The 19,885-nt window shown below is 39.8% G+C and overlaps 1 protein-coding gene across 2 annotated transcripts in view; it reads right to left on the bottom strand.

Annotated features, from left to right (window-relative positions):
* LOC136876466 (uncharacterized) overlaps positions 1–13,560 on the bottom strand; it is a 468,653-nt gene extending 455,093 nt beyond the window's left edge. For both annotated transcript variants that reach the window (XR_011018471.1, XM_068228445.1), the window contains exon 1: positions 13,523–13,560. The gene's annotated coding sequence lies outside the window, so the exon portion shown is untranslated. The remainder of the gene's footprint in view (positions 1–13,522) is intronic.
* Positions 13,561–19,885: the final 6,325 nt, after the last annotated feature.

The following is a 19,885-nucleotide window of genomic DNA, read 5'->3' on the forward strand; positions in this document are numbered from 1 at the left end:
AACACTGTCCTCCACCACAATAATACTCAGTTACCTACACATGGCAGATGCCGCCCACCCTCATCAGAGGGTCCGCCCTTACAAGGGCTGCACTCGGCTAGAAATAGCCACACGAAATTATTATTATTATTATTATTATTATTATTATTATTATTATTATTATTATTATTATTATTATTAACCCTAAACATTTTTATATAGTGAATCTTATGTGTGTTTGTGCTGTTATATTAACGTTGGCATAAATTACAGCTGACGAAGGGTTTATTCGGCACGTGCATGGAGAGCGGTGAAGAGGTAGTTATCAGAATCTTGTGTGTTGCAGTGTACAGGAACTAACATCAAGAAGATGGCACCGCCTTTAGAAGAAAGATAATTATTTCCATGTGTTGAAAACGTGTTGAAGATGGAGTAGACCACCACCGTAGCACGGATGTGAACTGTCCAGGGAGTTGCCAAGATAAGACGCATGTTTTAATTAAATGGCATGTTACATGAATTACGATTAATACTAGTGAGGCTTAGTGTAGGGATTTTTCAATGTAATTTTTTGACGGACGGCTTCATTTTACATTTGTGTTGCTGTAAATATGGATAGGAGGGGATCGCATGATTTCTCTATTTTTCTTTTATTTTATGATTAGCTAGATGGGATATTGAGGGAGATGTTAGGATTTATTTTGCTTTATTGGTGTAAATTATGCATGTTACCTAGCTTAAGGTTATTCCTATGTTTTTGTATGATAGAGATAGAATGATTAGATTGCCAAAATCATCCACTTTCCAAGTTACACACTTGCGGCGTTGAGACTAAATTTCATTTTTCAGTTTAGAAAGATTAGTAACAGATAGAACGCATGGCGCATGTATTTCAGGAGCTGTGACACGTGTGGAGCTGTATATGCACCGTTGACTAGAAAAGATTCTTCTAATATGGATTGGAAACTGTTTTGTACAATGATTTGGGAGTGAATCGAACCCGGATTTATAATGAGAAAGGCTGATGAGATTATGATATATACAAGAGAATTTAGTGCGTGTTGAAATATGAAAAAGGCTGATGAGATTATGAGATATACAAGAGAATTTAGTGCGAGCTGAAATATGAAGTTAATTATGCAGGCCGATTACATGCCTGATGATGTTATAAGAATTGTGTGCAGCGAGAATAGGCCTGTGATTATATTCTGAGATATTATTGAGAAGCAGAATTGATGTGATATTAATGTCAGGCCAGTGAATATGATGTGTGTGTTGAATTATAGTAGCATGCTGGCAAGATGTACGATTGTGTATACATACATACATTTATTGAACATAACAGGCGACTTCGCCCCTATACATGTTCACATGCAATAATAATAATAATAATAATAATAATAATAATAATAATAATAATAATAATAATAATAATAATAATAACGATAAAATGAATAATAAATAATAATAATAATAAAATGGATAATAATAATAATAATAATAAGGATAATAATAATAAGAATAATTAGCAGTCATTAGCTGAAGCAGTTCACTCACTCAGTGTTCATCCAGTGTCCTTATTATGCTCTGTACTTGCGTCACATTCTTGTTACTGACCTACACCTGATCAATAATCAAACAACAACACTCAGCATTTCAGCACTTGCATTCCAGCTAACTTTAAAACAAACAGACCATGCAATCCTGTCCTCTTACCCAACTCCACCTAACTAAGTACTCAGTCCCTATATTCTCTAATCCATTTGAATTTTAACATACTATCCCCTTCCCTTATACAGATAACTATTCCACCCCCCTATTCCCCTGCCCACCCTCTAACTCACTCTCCTTCATTTTACTCTCGCAGGCCTTTTTTGTCGCACAAAAATACCTGTTCAATTCACCCCCTTTTTCCCATTGTTTAATAATCCATCTCAGTATTGCGTTCTCATCCCCTCTCCCCAATATTTCCCGATGCTCGGCACTCAATAATCCATGTCTTATCTCCCTCGTTACCTCACAGTCTCTTAGCAAGTGAAATTCATCTTTCACAGCTCCACAAAGTATACACCTTGTCTTATCCCTCCCCTGCAGCTACCCTGTATTCCTTTGCAATCCTAACAGCCACCACATCATCCCATACCGTTTTGACCTATCAATGTATCTAATATTCAACCCTGTTATCTCCTCTATTTTCGTCAAAACAGTCAGCGAGTTTCTCAGTCTGCTTTCCCCCAATAATTTCTGCCTATGGATATCTCTAATTCTCCTTTCAAGTATCTTCATCCCTCTCACTTCTGTCTTCGACCAGTCCTCCCCCCACAAGTGTCCTAATCCTATCCTCTCCAAATATCCCTTTATTTTTTCTAGCCATCCACCCCTATACATGCTCCTACATTGTTGTTCATACGCTGCCTGTAATACCCTCCCACCTTCCTGTCTTTTTAAATTCATCCAGTATCTAACTATTCTTTTCACACCCTCTGATTCCAAATCCTCCCCACACATTAATTCCGCCCTTGCATTTGCTGTGCACCTCGATAAACCCATTACTAACTTAGCAAAACTACTAACAATCCTTCTTAGTTCCTCTCTTTTCTCATAGAGCCCCCAAACTTCTGCGCCGTATAATACCCTCCCAAAAATTACCGACCTTAACACTAGCCTCAGTGTTTTATAACTAATACCCGGGTATTTGGCTAGCAAATTTCTGACTGAGGCTAGGGCTGCCAATCCTCTATTTTCACCCTTTTGATCTGGTCGTTCCACGTTCCTTTATCATTAAAAATAACTCCTAGATATTCCAACTTCCTTACCTGTTCCAATCTTTCTCCCTGAATTACCCAATTCCCTTCTATCTTTCTTCTTTTGTCCACCTGTACTACCAATATTTTAGACTTATTTCCATTAATTTTCAATCCCCATTTCCTCGCAAATAGCATCACTGACTCTAAGGCCCTATTCATCGCCCCTGAAGTTAGCGTCATCAATAACACATCATCCGCAAATATCAGTCCTGGTACTTCCAAACCATTAATTACTGGTACAGCCCAATTTTCTGCCCCAAACCCCTCTAAAATATCGTTGATAAATAAAATAAACAGTATTGGCGATAACTTGCATCCTTGTTTTAAACCCACCTTGGACTCTAATGGTCCACTCATTCTCCCTTCTCCCAATTTTACACAAAACCTGACGTCCCTATATATTCCTTCCACTGCCCTCAACATCTTCTCCGAAATCCCTAACCTACCTAATTTCTCTAGTAGGGCCTCTCTATTCACCTTGTCAAAAGCTTTCTCAAAATCTATTGCTGCTACATAAACCGTACTTCTAGCCATATTCTTATACTTTTCTAAAATAGTCTTTACTATCATTATATTATCCACTGTTCTTTTCTTTTTCCTAAATCCCCCTTGGTAATCTGTCAAAATTTCATTTTCTTCCGCCCACCCGCTTATTCTGTTCGCTAGCACCCCAGTATATATTTTACTCAAAGAATCCAACAGAGATATACCTCTATAACTGTTCACATTGTTCCTACTACCCTTCCCCTTGTATATAGGGCATATAATTCCTGTTTCCCATTCCTTAGGGTAATTTCCTCCCTCAAATATCCTATTGAATAGTTTAACCATGCCCTCTATCATTATCTCATTTTTACTAATTTCCTTCCAAAACTTGTTATTTATACCATTACACCCCCCGGCCGACTTCGCTCTGGCTCTGCTTATCACTCCTCGGATTTCCTCTCTTGTGATTTCTTTATCCAGGTCATAAATTGCCACTCCCCTATTCCTCCAAATTACTTCTTCTCCCGAACCTCTCCATCTATCACCCCCCTTTTTTCCTAGTAATTCATCAAAGTGCCTGACCCATTGCACTTCCTCAATACTCGTTCTCTCTATATTCCTTCCACCCTTAATAATTCTATTAATCTTATCCCAAACTCTCTCAAAATTGTTTGTCTTGCAGTCATTATTTATGGCTTCCATTTGTTCCTCTAACCACGTCTTTTTTGTCTCAAAGATTTTCTTTTTATACTCCTTCCTCAATCTACAGAAAAACTCCCTTTCTTGGCTCCCACCTTTCCTTCTATATTCTCCTAACGCGCCATCACCTTCCTCCGCAATCCTTCACACTCCCTATTAAACCATTCTTCTCCCTCTTTCTTATTTCCTTTTCTAGCTTTCACCTTCTGCGCTATCATCTTTATTGGATGTAGCAACAATTCCAAGGCTTTATCAGTATTATTCTCTTCTAACGCCCCTTCCCACCCATATTTCAGAAGATGTAGCTCCTCCTTTACTACCCTATTCCAATCCCGGCCCACCTTCTCTGTCCATTTATACTTATTATAACCACTCCCTCGTTTATCCTTTGTCTCATCTTCCTTCATTGTACACTTCTCTTCCTCCCTTTTCAGCATAACCCTCACCGGGAAATGGTGTGATTCAATCCAATCTCCTATTTCCATACTTACAACTTCCTCAATCATCCCTTCCGAACTTAAAACCATATCTATCACACTACCCCCCTTCTCCGTAACATATGTCAATTTCCCCGTCCTGTCACCCTCTATCCACCCATTCAGAATATACAAATTTCCCACAGCACACATCTCTAGGAGCTTCTCTCCATAACTATTTGTAATTTTGTCCTCACTCCTTCTACTTTCCAACAAACACATTCCATCCTCCCTACTATAAACTGGGATCTGTTCTCCTATTCTCGCGTTCCAATCCCCAAATAACAACATATCCTCCTCACCTGGATACATTCCCCTTATCCTACCAATATCCACCAATAACTCTTCAAAAAAATATTTATTTGCATATGCTGAATTACTAGGGTGGCAGTAAACAAAAGCTAGATTTATTTTCTTCCTCCTTCCCTCACTCCCTCCCAAATTCTATCTCAGCCATATGGTTTCCATCATATCGGTCTCTATATCCTCTACTCTTTCACTAATTTCTTCCCTAATTAGAACCATCATCCCTCCTGGTGCTCGTCCCTTATTCCTCTCTTTTCTTCTATATTTATATTTTATCTCAAACCCCTTCCATGAAATCTCCCTCCCTGTTTCCAACCACGTCTCCAAGAGTGCCACCACATCAAAACTTTCAATTACTTCCCGAACTTTCTTGTTTCCTAATTTGTTCCTTAGTCCCTCAATATTCACACATCCTATCTTCCAATATAGTTATAACTTTCCCTCCCTCCCTTCTAGGTCTCCCCCTCTATTCTTACTTCTAGTATTTATCGACCTCTCTTCCTCTGTATCCTCCATCCCTTTACGTACTTTTCCCCATATGTCTTTTAAGCTCTTACTTCTGACTTTACTCATAATTTTTTTACCTTCTTGTCGATCTGTCTCCTCTTGACCTTTCTTGTTCACTACACCACTGCACCCTGTTCTCACCCCTTCTTGCTGCTCACCCCCACTCACCCCCTCACTATTTTGGACTTCTGAATCCACCTTCCTTTGTCCTTTCTTGCTCACTGCACCTCTACACTCTACTCTCCCAGTTTCTTGCTGCTCACTCTCACCGTCCACTTCACTATCTTGATCTTCTGTCTCCCGGCTGCACTGCCCATTCTCTTCCGAGATGCTCTGCTCTCCTGCCACGTCCCTCCTCCTCTTCTTTTCTTCTTTCTTCTTCCCATCTTGCCTTGTCCTCTCAGCACCCTCAACCCTCTCGTTTTCGTCCATTTCCTTTAGCTTCGTCACTGAATGTACTCTAACCCATCGCCCGTTTGTCACCTCCAACCTCAGACCTCTTATTCGGGCCTTTAGCCCCTGGTTCCTCGCTCTCCATAGGTGCCTATTCAAGATCTTCATATTTTCACTTCCTTCTCTTCCCATGTCTCCTTTCACCCCTATTTTCAGCCCTTGTAAATTCTTGCTGTTACCTAACACAGTTTCTGCCATTAAGGTTGAGAACAATTTAACCCTAATTGGCCTCCAACATTTGATTTTACCAACTCTCTCTACATCATCTATGTCTATCTCACTAAAGTTTATCTTCATTGCATCACGTATAACTTCCACCACCTTATATATCAGCTCAATCTTGCTCTCTCTCGCCCCTTCCTCAACTCCATATATAAATATGGCTTTTTTCAATCTCTCCTGCCTGTACCCCTCCGCTTCTTTCTTCATCTTCATCACCTCCTCTTTCAGATGTTTCACTTCCCCTCTCAATAACTCGATTTCTTTCTCGTTATTGACCACTCTCCTGCTCGATTCCTCTGTCTTCGTTTCAAGCCATTTCTTCATGTTCCCTATCTCCTTTCTCTGCTCCTCCATCATGTCCTTTATTTCCTGCACCTTATCCCATTGACACTTTTCCTGCATAACTTCACTTACAACCACCCTGAGTGCGGCCAAATCCTTCGTACTATATTTTCCACTGGTATTTGGGCCTGGGTTTACTTCCACCCCCCCAATAACCAGTAGCACTGCTATCACTGTCACCACCAGCACCGCTTCACTCATTTTCAATCCGTCCGTACTTATCACCAATCCACTCCTGGTCTCCTTCTTCTGCCTTGCCTGCCATTTCCCAATAGCGGCCCGGTACTGTTCAATGCCGACCATGTTTACAGCACGCACTTCACTACGCAACCTCTCTCCTCGACCGCTCGAGCTAGACTGTGGTACGATTGTGTATGTGAATCTCCGAGCAGTTGTTGAGATATGAGCTCTCCCTACAAGTTAGCTTATCAGCCGTGGCTATATAGACAGTGTGAAGTGAGATGTTGTTTCCGTAATACAATCTTGTCGAAACAGTGACCAAGTCCCCAGAGCAGTATTGAGTTTTAACATTTCTTTTCAGCCCACTGCCAGGCAGGAAATATGTGACAGATGAATGGCACTGTCCAGTGCGCAAATGCAGCAGAGGAACTCAATGTTGCCCATTGCTTTCCACGTGTTTATTGAAGTACATTATTTTTTTTCTTACAGGGTGGTGTTTTATGTAATTTCTTGTTGTTTTTGATATGTTGTCTTGTTGTTTAATGGGGAACAGCCCGAGTGCTGAGTGAATGTTTTTGGCCAATCTAGTTCTTACTAGATCCTTTGGTGAACCGCGTTTCACGTCGAGTCAGTGTAGTATATAAATTTTCCCCTACCTGATCCAATGTAAATACTTGAGATATTTTAATTATGTTGTGATTATTGTAAATATAGCGTAGAGAAATGCCACTAGTATTTTTCGTAGTTCATATCATGTCCCATTGCGTCTTAATTTTTGTTTAAAGATAACTATTACGGCAACTACTCTGAATTTCAATTCGTATTTTGGTGATACTTAAAATCGTGCTACTCCATACTAACATGAACATTGGACAATAATGTGGAGTTATTTTGAAGCTCACAAAGATTTTAATGTTGTGATTTTGAACTTTCACATTATCATTTATTTGATTTGCATAATTAACGCTTGTTGTCCATATTTATTTCAATTTTATTTCAATGCTAATTTCATACTCGGTTTATTATTTGGATTTTTATTTGTTATAGTATGATTCGGGGTTATTTTATATAATAAACTTATCTTACCCAATATTAGTGTTTCTCATTCGAGATAAACCTCCACTATTCCTGTCATACACTTATAGATAAGTTATAAACTTCGACATTTAGACTTACCCTCGACAATCTACCCACTTCTCTGCCCAACCCTGAGTCAGTCGGATGTTTAATCAGGAAATGGAGGCATCGTCCTAGAGGGTTATTACCCCTGGGTACGGTACAATACAGATATAAGTTATGGGGTTGAAGCGTCCAAGCTACAATTTACAATTTCTTGGATAGGAATGATAGAATTTCCACTAAGAAAAATAAAATACGTGTTACTCATTACTAGAGCCCGGAAGTTCAGGCATTTATTTTTGCTAAAATAGGCAGGCAAATAAGCACTTAAATTTAGGAAATAGGCAGTAAGAGAAAAGAGGACTGAATTAACGTGCTAATAAGCTAATAAGCTCCATATTTTGTGGGTGTGTAACTTAAGCTTAATAAGGAAATAGTATTATAATTAGTAATAGGCAGCCTCAATATTATTTGTTGTATTGTGGTCGAGTGTAAGAGGGGGCCGGGCGCCCTAACTTCGCCACATGAAAGAAGCCATAATAAATGAATAAATAAATAAATAAATAAATAAATAAATAAATAAATAAATAAACAAATAAATAAATAAATAAATAAATAAATAAATAAACATTTAAAAATGGCATTTATAATGACAAAAATGGGCACTAAAATAATAAAGATGCTTTAATGTAAGCTATGTAACACACATCTGAATCACATTATAGTACTTAATCTTGTATCCCCCTGTGGGTGGGGGTGATAGAATAACGTTAACGGTATCCTCTGTCTGCCGTAAGAGGAGGCGACTAAAAGAGGGTCCAGGGCCTCTCGACTTGAGAGTGTGGGTTGGCAATCACGGTTCCCCTAGCTGAGTCTTACTTGTGACAGGTCCCTCGCTCTTATCTTTCCTGTCTGACATCCCTTGGTCAACTCTTTTTTTTCTCCGACTCCGACGGTATTAGATTTGCGAGGCCTAGGGAGTCTTTCATTATCATGCTCTTCGTGGTTTTCCCTTTCTTATGGCGATAACTCATTTTTCGAAGTATCGGACCTCTTCCATTTTCCTTCTTATTAGTGTTAGTAAAGGATGGTTACCAAGTTGTTCTTCAAATTAAAACAATAATCACCACCAGCACTTCATTTTACTTAGCAAGGACGGGACCTGGCAACCTTCACGCCCTCTCAACCATTTCGCTTATGGAGTTTCCAGTAGAGATTTGTGTCATATGAAAATACCGTTTATGTAAATGTTATTTTTATCTATTGAGTTAAAATGTTTTTTTCTATTGTTAATATAGTACATTGGAATTATATTTTTTATTTCCATTGATTCATTTCTTTCTTTCTTAATCCGTTTACCCTCCAGGGTTGGTTTTTCCCTCGGTCTCAGCGAGGGATCCCACCTCTACTATCTCAAGGGCAGTGTCCTGGAGCGTGAGACATTGGGTCGGGGATACAACTGGGAAGAATGACCGGTACCTCGCCCAGGTGGCCTCACCTGCTATGCTGAACAGAGGCTTTGTAGGGGGATGGGAAGATTGGAAGGTATAGACAAGAAAGAGGGAAGGAAGTGGCCGTGGCCTTAAGTTAGGTACCATCCCGGCATTTGCCTGGAGGAGAAGTGGGAAACCACGGAAAACCACTTCCAGAATGGCTGAGGTGGGAATCGAACCCGATTCTACTCATTTGACCTCCCGAGGCTGAGTGGACCCCGTTCCAGCCCTCGTACCACTTTTCAAATTTCGTAGCAGAGCCGGGAATCGAACCCGGGCCTCCGGGGGTGATAGCTAATCACACTAACCACTACACCACAGAGGCGGTCTTGATTCATTTTAATACATAAATAACAGCAGAAAGTATCTACAACAACTTAAGAAAACACAAAAAAAAATGGCATTAAACTATCAACTAGGATACGGAAGCTAAAATAGGCACAAAAAAGGTAAAATAATAACTGGTTCTACCGTTCCCAAACGTACGGAAACGTATTTGTCTCTATGTGGTACTTCGATATATCCACTCAGATAAAAACGGCATTTTGCCTAACTTCCGGGCTCTACTCATTACACACTTCAACAAGTTTAATGCTTGATTTACCACAGTGTTGTAATGCTATGTGGCTTTCCCTGTCCATCGAATTTCTTAAAATAGTATTTAAAAATTATCATCAGACGTCCATCATAATCGCTAGTCTCTAAATGAATCGACAGATGCTAAAAGGGCCTCATTCCAAGCAACCCAGTTTTGATAAAATCGAAAAGACTGTCTCTCAGCGACCCTAATTTTTTAACTTTACTGGAAGGTAGTACATACCTCAATCCCTTTTAGCATTGATAGTTGAAGCTATCCTATAACATGCGATTCTCTTGCTTAACTCACTTTGCCATTTTTTGTGACTGAGGCCCTTTTAGCATGTGCCGATTCAAATAGCAATTGAGTTTCATCACTAGTGAAACATATACTTACTATCCGATAACAACAACACTCCAAATGCAATAACAAGTATACACTATGTCTTCAGATAAATAATCCAACTAATGTTGGATTGTTTTTTATTTATTTATCAGATCATTTAAACTTAATCTGCATGAAATCACAGCTTATCTGCTTTACTACTTATATTTCGAACGTTTCTAAAACATACCCCTCTTAAAATATACCTTCTGTGGTCGGGGGCGGTAGAATAATATCCACGGTGTCCCCTGCTTGTCGTAAGAGGCGCCTTAGGGTATCATAAGTCGGGAGCGTGGGTTGGAGACCACGGGGCCCTAATGTGAGACGTGGCATTGCTTCCACTTACTTGTGCCAGGCTCCTCACTTTAATCTATCCTATCTGACCTTCACTGGTCAACTCTTTTTCTTTTCCAACCCCGATGGTATTAGGCACCGAAGCCTAGGGAGTCTTTCATTTTCACGCCCTTCGTGGCCCTTGTCTTTCTTTGGCCGATACCTCCATTTTTAGAAGTGTCGGATCCCTTCAATTTTTCGTCTCTGATTAGTGTTAATAGAAGACGGTTGCCTAGTTGTACTATCACCACGACCACCCTTAAAATATAATAGTAAACATTGTAATTCATTGCGTGGACTACAAAAGTATTTTGAGGTACTGCGTAAACTCTTTATTGTTTGCTATCAGTTTACGTAAATAGAGCAGAAATAACAAATTTCTTCCAACATAAGTTGTATTGAAAATTACGTGGACAGAAATTAAAAAATAACACTATTCCCTTAATAAAAACAAATTAAAGTTCACCGTTCTTTGACCTTCACGGCCTGTGACATAACCACAACGTTACTGTCGATGAAGCACACACATTGATCGCTCGCCCGCCCACTTACAGCATATCGTCGTTGCGCCTCGAAATTCCGTAATGTAACAACGTTGAGGGGAGAAATACTGACCCGCAGCACATATCTTACTTGTTAGATCGAACCTTCGTTCATATAGTTCAGGGGTTTCCAAATGGCGGCCCGCGAGGGCTTTTTAAATTTTTTAAAAAAGAAATGTGAAGAAAATTTACCAAAAATGTCATAGCTTTTTCAAAAATATAATAATTGTTGTATTATTTATAGACTTAAACCAGAAATAATACATTCTTTAATATTATTCCCTGTTTTCAAATATTCACTTGTTGTGAATATATTACTTTTGATTTTTAAACATTTTAAATAAAAACTTCGGCGGAAAATAAGACCTCTCAAATACAAGTGCTAGGTCTTAACCACTATAAAAATGACTATGGGATCCATACCAACCTCACTATGGACATTTCATGCAACGTAGCATACAATGAATACCCAAAAAAATTAATTGCGATTGGTGTAAGAAGTGGTTTTATTTCTTTGTTCTTCTCTCATTGGTAGTGCTGGCTGGTACGCAGTGCTGCACACTCGAAAATATTTTCAGGGAAGTACTCTTGGAAGTACATTGCTCGGATTTTAGGCTCTTGCAACTGTATATCATTGTTTCTTTCACACTAACCAACCTAACCCCATGGCACTACAGCCCTGAAGGGCCTTGGCCTACCCGAAGGCCTGCAGATTACGAGGTGTCTTGTGGTCATCACGACGAATCCTCTCGGCCATTATTCTTGGCTTTTTAGACCGGGGTCGCTATCTCACCGTCAGATAGCTCCACATTTCTAATCACGAAGGCTGAGTGGACCTCGAACCAGTCCTCAGATGCAGGTAAAAATCCCTGACCTGGCACGCTGCCCCTACACCACGGGCCCTTCACACTACTCCCACTAATCTGTCCTTCTTTAAGTTCTGTTTTGACTAAATTATTAATTTCAGTTTGTCTAAGTATTTTTTCTCCTTTTTTGTCATTTGAGAAATATTAATTCAAATGAACTGACATTGCTGGGTGCTTTTCTTCAAAATTCAATTGTCCTGGCTATAATAGTGTTTATTTTTAATTTCACTATTTTACGCAGTTGTAAAATAGCGTTTTAAGAAATTAAAATTATTAAACCTTCATTTCAATTATTGAACTATGCATATTATTTCATATCGGTATATTTTTTCTACCCTATTTGCGGAATTTTACCAAAATTGGCCTTTGATTGAAGTGCGTCCCGCGATCGTGCCTAAGATTACCAATGTGGCTCTCGATCCCTTACAAACTGAAAACCCCTGATAAAGTTCATGCAATACTGAACCTTAGATGATAGAACCTTTCTGTTCAGAGGTCTAAGCCGAACTATTATCACATGGCGGTTTCTCTAAACGCAACGACGATATGCTGTGTGCACACCGAACGAAAAGCCCAGTGTGAGTACCTCCGATCTAGAAACAGCTGGGGGTATGCGTTGTACTATATATTACTTTATTAATACAAAGGGCGTAGCAGTATTAAGGAGATCAAAACAAGAAAATATCATATTTCACCGTTAATATTATTTTGTACTGCGCAATGTTCTTCATAATACACATAGTGCAATACATAATTCCTGGTAGTTTTTCATGTGCGTTTTTACAATATAATAATAGGGATATCTACGATTATTTTCATCAGCCCACCTGGTGGCCATGATCGTTAAAGCGGTAAATCTATATGGACTGACACCGTGGTTATCCTGTTCGAGTCCCTTTGGTAGGAAAAAATAATCCTTTAATCCTTGCGCATACATTCGTACGAAACCGGGTACTTCTGGTAGTATATTATATTTTTATAAGGTGAAAAACTGCGTGGTCATTAGACCTAATTGAGCAGGAGAATAGTGAAGATGACTGTAGAAACGAGAAAGAAAACATGAAGGTAAAATTACTCGAATGAGTGAAAGGAGGATACTAAGAGTGGAGTACAAATGATGTTCCAAAAAAGAATAAAATTATACGTGGAAATAAATCTTACAATGTTCAAAACCCTAAAACTGATGGACAGTAACAACCATTGTAAGCTGTTACTTGGTATGTCTCTTCTGCAGCCATCGTCTCCTCCAGATGACAATACTGCTGCAATTATACAAAAATTACCCTTTCATGACGGGTCCAATAAATAAATAAATAAATAAATAAATAAATAAATAAATAAATAAATAAATAAATAAATAAATCACCACTGATCTGCATTGAGGGCTGTCACCCAGGTGGCAGTTTTTCTATCTGTTGTTTACCCCGCATTTTCTTAAATAATTGCAAAGAATTTGCAAATTTATTGAACATCTCCTTTGGTAAATTTTTCTAATCCCTAACTCCTTTTCCTATAACGAATATTTGCCCAAATTTGTCTCCTTGAATTCCAACTTTATCTTTATATTCCTTTTCCTATAAACGAATGATTTTAAAAACACCATTCAAACTTATTCATCTACTTATGTCATTCCACAGCTGGGTTCAAAACCTTGTATTGAATAACCATTGATCGTGAATTTAAAAGTGAAATACATCTTTAATATTTCGTCCCTCAAATATACAGAATTCCTCTAAAGGACTATCACTTACTTGAGTGTCTGCTCCCGGCTCTCGGTGGGCTACGACTGAAGATAACATGTTGCCCTTTGCTTCATTTTATCGGTCTCATAACCTCAGCAAGTTTTCCTGTGGCGCAGTGACGAACACTCTGATAATCTCTTCTTGCATTACGCATAAGGAGGAAAGCGATTTCGCCATGGCGCAAAATAGATTCATTTATAGGACGAGGAATAAGTGATTGGAATAATTTATCTTCTTAATCTGCTTACTCTCCAGGGTTGACTTTTCCCTCGGACTCAGCGAGGAATCCCACCTCTACCGCCTCAAGGGCAGTGTCCTGGAGCTTCAGACATTGGGTCGTGGTATACAACTGGGGAGGATGACCAGTACCTCACCCAGACAGCCTCACCTGCTATGCTGAACAGGGGCCATGCGGGGGGATGGGAAGATTGGAAGAGATAGGGGATAGACAAGGAAGAGGGAAGGAAGCGACCGTGGCCTGAAGTTAGGTACCATCCCGGCATTTGCCTGGAGAAGTGGGAAACCACGGAAAACCACTTCCAGGTGTGGCTGAGGTGGGAATCGAACCCACCTGTACTCAGTTGACCTCCTGAGGCTGAGTGGATCCCGTTCCAGCCCTCGTACCACTTTTCAAATTTCGTGGCAGAGCCGGGAATCGAACCCGGGCCTCCGGGGGTGGCAGCTAATCACACTAACCACTACACCACAGAGGTGGACTGGAATAATTTATCAATTAATCAAATTTATATACATTTCTAAGTTCTTTGAAAACATTTAAGAAAAGGCTAAGTAAAAAAGTTATAGGGAATCTGCCACCTGCCTCTAAATCCAGATCATTGATTGATTGATTGATTGATTGATTGATTGATTGATTGATTGATTGATTTTTTTGCTAGGGGCTTTACGTCGCACCGACGCAGATAGGTCTTATGGCGACGATGGGATAGGAAAGGCCTAGGAGTTGGAAGGAAGCGGCCGTGGTCTTAATTAAGGTACAGCCCCAGCATTTTCCTGGTGTGAAAATGGAAAACCACGGAAAACCATCTTCAGGGCTGCCGATAGTGGGATTCGAACCTACTATCTCCCGGATGCAAGCTCACAGCCGCACGCCTCTACGCGCATGGCCAACTCGCCCGGTGATTGATTGATTGATTGATTGATTGATTGATTGATTGATTGATTGATTGATTGATTGATTGATTGATTGATTGATTGATTGATTGATCGATTGATTGATTGATTGATTGATTGATTGATTGATTGATTGATTGATTGATTGATTGATTCTTAGGTTCACTTTGTTGAAACGTAATGGGCAATCCACATTAAAACGGACTAAAAACCGTAAATATGAACTTGGGATTTTTAAATATTTCAAAAATATTTCAATATTATTAACACGGATATGTTTTAGGCTGGGGTCTATCTCGAATTAGGGTGGACAAGTTTTTGACAGCACGGTAACCATGGCAACCAGTGTGCGTCAACTATGTATACTAGGATAAGAAAAACCATACCCATGCTTCTATGCTTCACCGTGTAGCGGAGGAACTTTGTTAAAAACATTTTGCGAATATTTATTGCCATAAAATTGTGTGCGAAATCGGCGACCATTGTATTGGACATATATCTTGATAGGTGGGGCTATCTTGTGACATGGCATGGGAATGTTGTGTGCTGGATCACCTGCCATACTACTGGGGGTAGGTCATGATGCTGCGGTAAAACTCCAGCCCTGGAGACAAGATTTTTCTAACGTTATGAATTAGTGTAAATTACTGAAATCTTACTCGAAATGCGTCTCAGAGGAAAGACGTGTTCATAGCGATGTCCGGGAACCCACCATCCCGCCCCAAGAACTACATTTACCTTTATAACCTAATGAAGATTATTACACGCATTTTCATTGCTGAAGTAGCTACTTGCATTCCTATTGGCCAACGTAAAGTGGCACGTGATCTCGTTCCCGTCAATAATTATGATAATCATAATCCTTTACCAACCCCATCACAATAAACGCGCCTCTTTTCTTGTCCCGATATCTCTGGTCTTGTCCAGATCCTATCCTAACCGTCCGCACGGCAAGAACCAGTCCAGACCAATGGTCTTGTCAAAGTCCTATCTTAACCGTCCGCACAGCAAGAACCAGTCCAGACCAATCGTGTGCATCTAGGGCCGCTTCGCGGCTTCTAACCTGGGGCCTTACGCCCCCCAGACTCCCTTTCCTTGTCCATATATCTCTGGTCTTGACCAGGTCCTATCCTAACCGCCCGCACGGCAAGAACCAGTCCAGACCAATGGCGTAACAATAATCACCACCACCTCCTATCGAAGCACCACTCTATCATTAGTTCCTAATGAGAGAGGTTGGCAGCATTGAGCACCGCTTGACAAAATCCTTCCCGAGAAGACCGCGACCGTGTAAACAAACGACAGTCGTTCCGCGCGTGTGAAAGTCTTGTCTCCAGGGCTAAATTATTGATGATGCTACATACAGTATTCTTTCGATTTATCGGAACTCATTTATCACCCTTCTGGGTGGAGTAAAAGGATGCATTATCTGTATTCCTTGCATGTCGTAAGAGGCCACTAAGAGGGGAACAACCAAAGAATCTCTACTCAGTCTCTCGTCTTTCTAAGCAGAAAATCATGTCCATGATTCTATGCTTTTCCTTGGGAAAGTAGATCAAATTGAATACATATGTTTCCAGAACGTGTTAATAAATAACTTAATTCCTTACTTGTTAGACAGTTATTACTGTATTCTATATAGTATTATCTTTACCTTTATCTTTATTATCTTTATGTAGTAAAGAAATTAAGGTCTTTAAGTGAGAGAATCTGATCTAGAAGGCGCTGGAAAAAGTGTTGTGAAACTCATATAGAGAATTAGTTCTTCTACAGATCTGTTGTCCGCTGTACCATCCAGCAGTAAACTAACACTAAGTTACTTCTTAGTACCTTAGCTATTTCAATTTCAGTAATAAAAAGCTTGTGACTAGTTCTATTACCATACTCCTCTCAGCCCTGCTCTCAATTTTTCACTCAGTACTATAATCCAGGAAAATTTCTGAATGGCTTATTATTCTTTGAAATATAATATGCAATATTGAAAAGCGTCTTCAATATTGTCAATCACATTAGTCCATTACCTTTACACACATTGCCAGGGGCGTTGTTTCTGAAAACAATGTTGTATTAAAAGCTGCCACACAGTTCTGAGTTGTAAAGATTTATGTTTCTTAAATGTTTCTATCTTAAAAGGCCCTGTAAAACCAGTTGCTACTTTCATCATCAATCAATACTGATCTGCATTTAGGGCAGTCGCCCAGGTGGCAGATTCCCTATCTGTTGCTTACGCGAATATCACTTACTCGTAGCACATCCAAATGCATCCTCTTTGCTGATTCAGCCACTTCTACTTTCTTTCTTCCATATATATATATTCATAAATTCTCAGCACAGGATCATCGATGTATATCCACGAACGAGAGAATTTGCACTAATTATAGTGGATAGTCGACGCAGTTGGCCCTTATCTGTTACAGCAGCAGAGCCTTTGGTGGAAGAATTGAGAACCAATTACTTGATAGTGACATATAGTCAAAAGTACAGTGAATCTGTGGTACTGTGTTTATATTTTAATTGTTATACGCGTGTCCTTTGTTCGTATTCAAGTTTTCATAAATGCAGGGCTTAGGCCTGTAAATCATAAATCTTTTAATATCGTTTAATATTGTGCTGGTTTTCGAACATGAAACGCAATAAGACGTCCGAGTGTGATAACCAATTAAACTAGGTTAAGGTAAAGGTAAGTGTGTATTCTGCCCTAATTCCTCCATCTGACAGATCTACCCACATCATTCGCTCATGTACGTACCTAACAGAAACTATGTTGCGTGCAATGGTATTCCTGATAAAGAGCCCTACCCCAGACTCTGCCCTTCCCTTTCTAACACCCGACAAGAACACTTTATAATCTCCTAACTCTTCCTCGTTATCTCCCCTTACGCGAATATCACTTACTCGTAGCACATCCAAATGCGTCCTTTTTGCTGATTCAGCCACTTCTACTATCTTTCTTCCATAAGCCCCATTAATATTGATGCCTCGAACCTCCGCAGAGGTGTGTCTGAGCCGGAGTTTACGTACGATAGGGTGGCCAGTTCCTTTCCGCTCCTCCATTCCCTTACCCTCCACCAACAGCGCGTGGCAACCCATCCAAATCTTGACCACGCCCAATGTTGCTTAACTTCAAAGATCTCACGGGATCCGATGTTTCAACACGACTATGGCCGTTGGCCAAACTAGGTTAATTTGACACAATTCTTCACAACTCCTGCACATATTAAGCGAGTATTGCGAGAAATCAAAGATGTAGAAAATACAACTGGTTCTTCAATAATCAGCACAGGAGTTTAGGCTTCCAGTACGACAGAAAGAATGCTTGTGAATGAAGTTAAACCCGTAATGGTAAATGTGGCATTTGTAGTAGGCCTACAACCAGGTAAAAGAAAATTCTAAGAGTGGTGTAAGAAACTGCCTTGGCTAGTGTTCGATGAAACTACATGTAGTTTTAAAACTACATAGTGTCTTAATTTACATTGTATTTGCTGTGTGTTTGACAGACTGAAAAGCCTTTGTTACATTTAACTAAGTCAACACTGGAAAACATGGTTTCATTCTTAACAAACTACATGTATGGCTCAATGTAAATCTTTTTTTTTTTTTTCCAAATTCTTCTGATCAGTCTCCCTGCATTTATGAAAACTTGAATACGAACAAAGGACACGCGTATAACAATTAAAATATAAACACAGTACCACAGATTCACTGTACTTTTGACTATATGTCACTATCAAGTAATTGGTTCTCAATTCTTCCACCAAAGGCTCTGCTGCTGTAACAGATAAGGGCCAACTGCGTCGACTATCCACTATAATTAGTGCAAATTCTCTCGTTCGTGGATATACATCGATGATCCTGTGCTGAGAATTTATGAATATATATATATATATATGGAAGAAAGAAAGTAGAAGTGGCTGAATCAGCAAAGAGGATGCATTTGGATGTGCTACGAGTAAGTGATATTCGCGTAAGGGGAGATAATATATATATTCCCTTTGGTCTCGCGGGGGGGAGGGCAGAAACTTAGACGCCAGTAGCTAAAACACATTCGCCGTGACGACCTGCAGCCCGAGATTTCTGCACACCTTCCCTAAGAAAAATGTACTTACAATTTCTTTCCTGGCGTTTTATCCACTTTCTTTCAGATTTTTGCCTGACGATTTGGTGCTGGAAAGACTATGGTAGAGCTTTACTATCTGCTACGCAAAGTTAATAACATTAAAGAAGGTGTAGAAATCTAAGGTGGAATTCCTTTTAGAGGTGAGATGTGTTCATGAAGATTTCCAGGAACCCACCAACACACCCATAACCTAATGAAATGTAGCACGTATATTCTCCATTGTTTGAGCAGCTATTAGTATTGCCATTGGCTGGCATATAATCGGATATGACGTCATTCCTAGCAATCAAGAGAAAGACACTCCGTTACCAAACCGCGCAGATTAAGAACACAAGTAAATACAATATGCAAAGGAAGCAATGTAGAAGAATATACTGCAGTCTCGATTTCGAGGATCTACCTACCCAGAGCAATTTATTATTTTGTCATTAGCCGCACGTAATCAATCCAGACCAATGGCTTTCTCACTATCCGGCATGTTTTATTAATTCAGCTTTTTACTGCTATCCAACATACCGGTACCAATGCGCTGAAATCGTCCTACGGCATCAAGGTCTATAACTCTAGCATTCCATAGGGTATAGCAGCGCATTGTATGTTGGATAGCGGTGGAAATATGAACTAATTAAGCGCGCCGGATAGTGAGAAAGCTATGGTCTAGATTGGTTAGGTCCGGCTAGAGACAAAACCATTGGACTGGAGCCCAGCAAAGGGAGTCTGGAGCAAAAGCCCCCATGTAAGCGCGCCGAAGCAGCTGTCAGACCTCTAGCATTCCGTACGAGGTCCATAGTTAGAATTGTGTCCATGTATTCACCATGTGAGGGTGCAGATGAGGGTGAAGTTGACAGGTTTTATGTGTATTGAGTGACATCATGGTCAGGGTTAACAGCAAGGATAGAATAGTGCTAATGAGCGATTTCAGTTCGAGACTTTTGGAATAGAACTCAAGGATACGAAAGGGTGATTGGTAAATGTGAAGAAGATATAGAAGCTAATAGGAATGGGAAGCGTTTGCTGGACTTCTGTGCTAGTATGGGTTTAGCTGTTACGAATACATTCTTCAAGCATAAGGTTATTCGCCGCTACACATGGGAGGCTAGTGGTACCAGATCCATAATAGATTA

Source organism: Anabrus simplex, chromosome 6 (genome assembly GCF_040414725.1).
Source record: "Anabrus simplex isolate iqAnaSimp1 chromosome 6, ASM4041472v1, whole genome shotgun sequence".
Classification (NCBI taxonomy): Eukaryota; Metazoa; Arthropoda; class Insecta; order Orthoptera; family Tettigoniidae; genus Anabrus; species Anabrus simplex.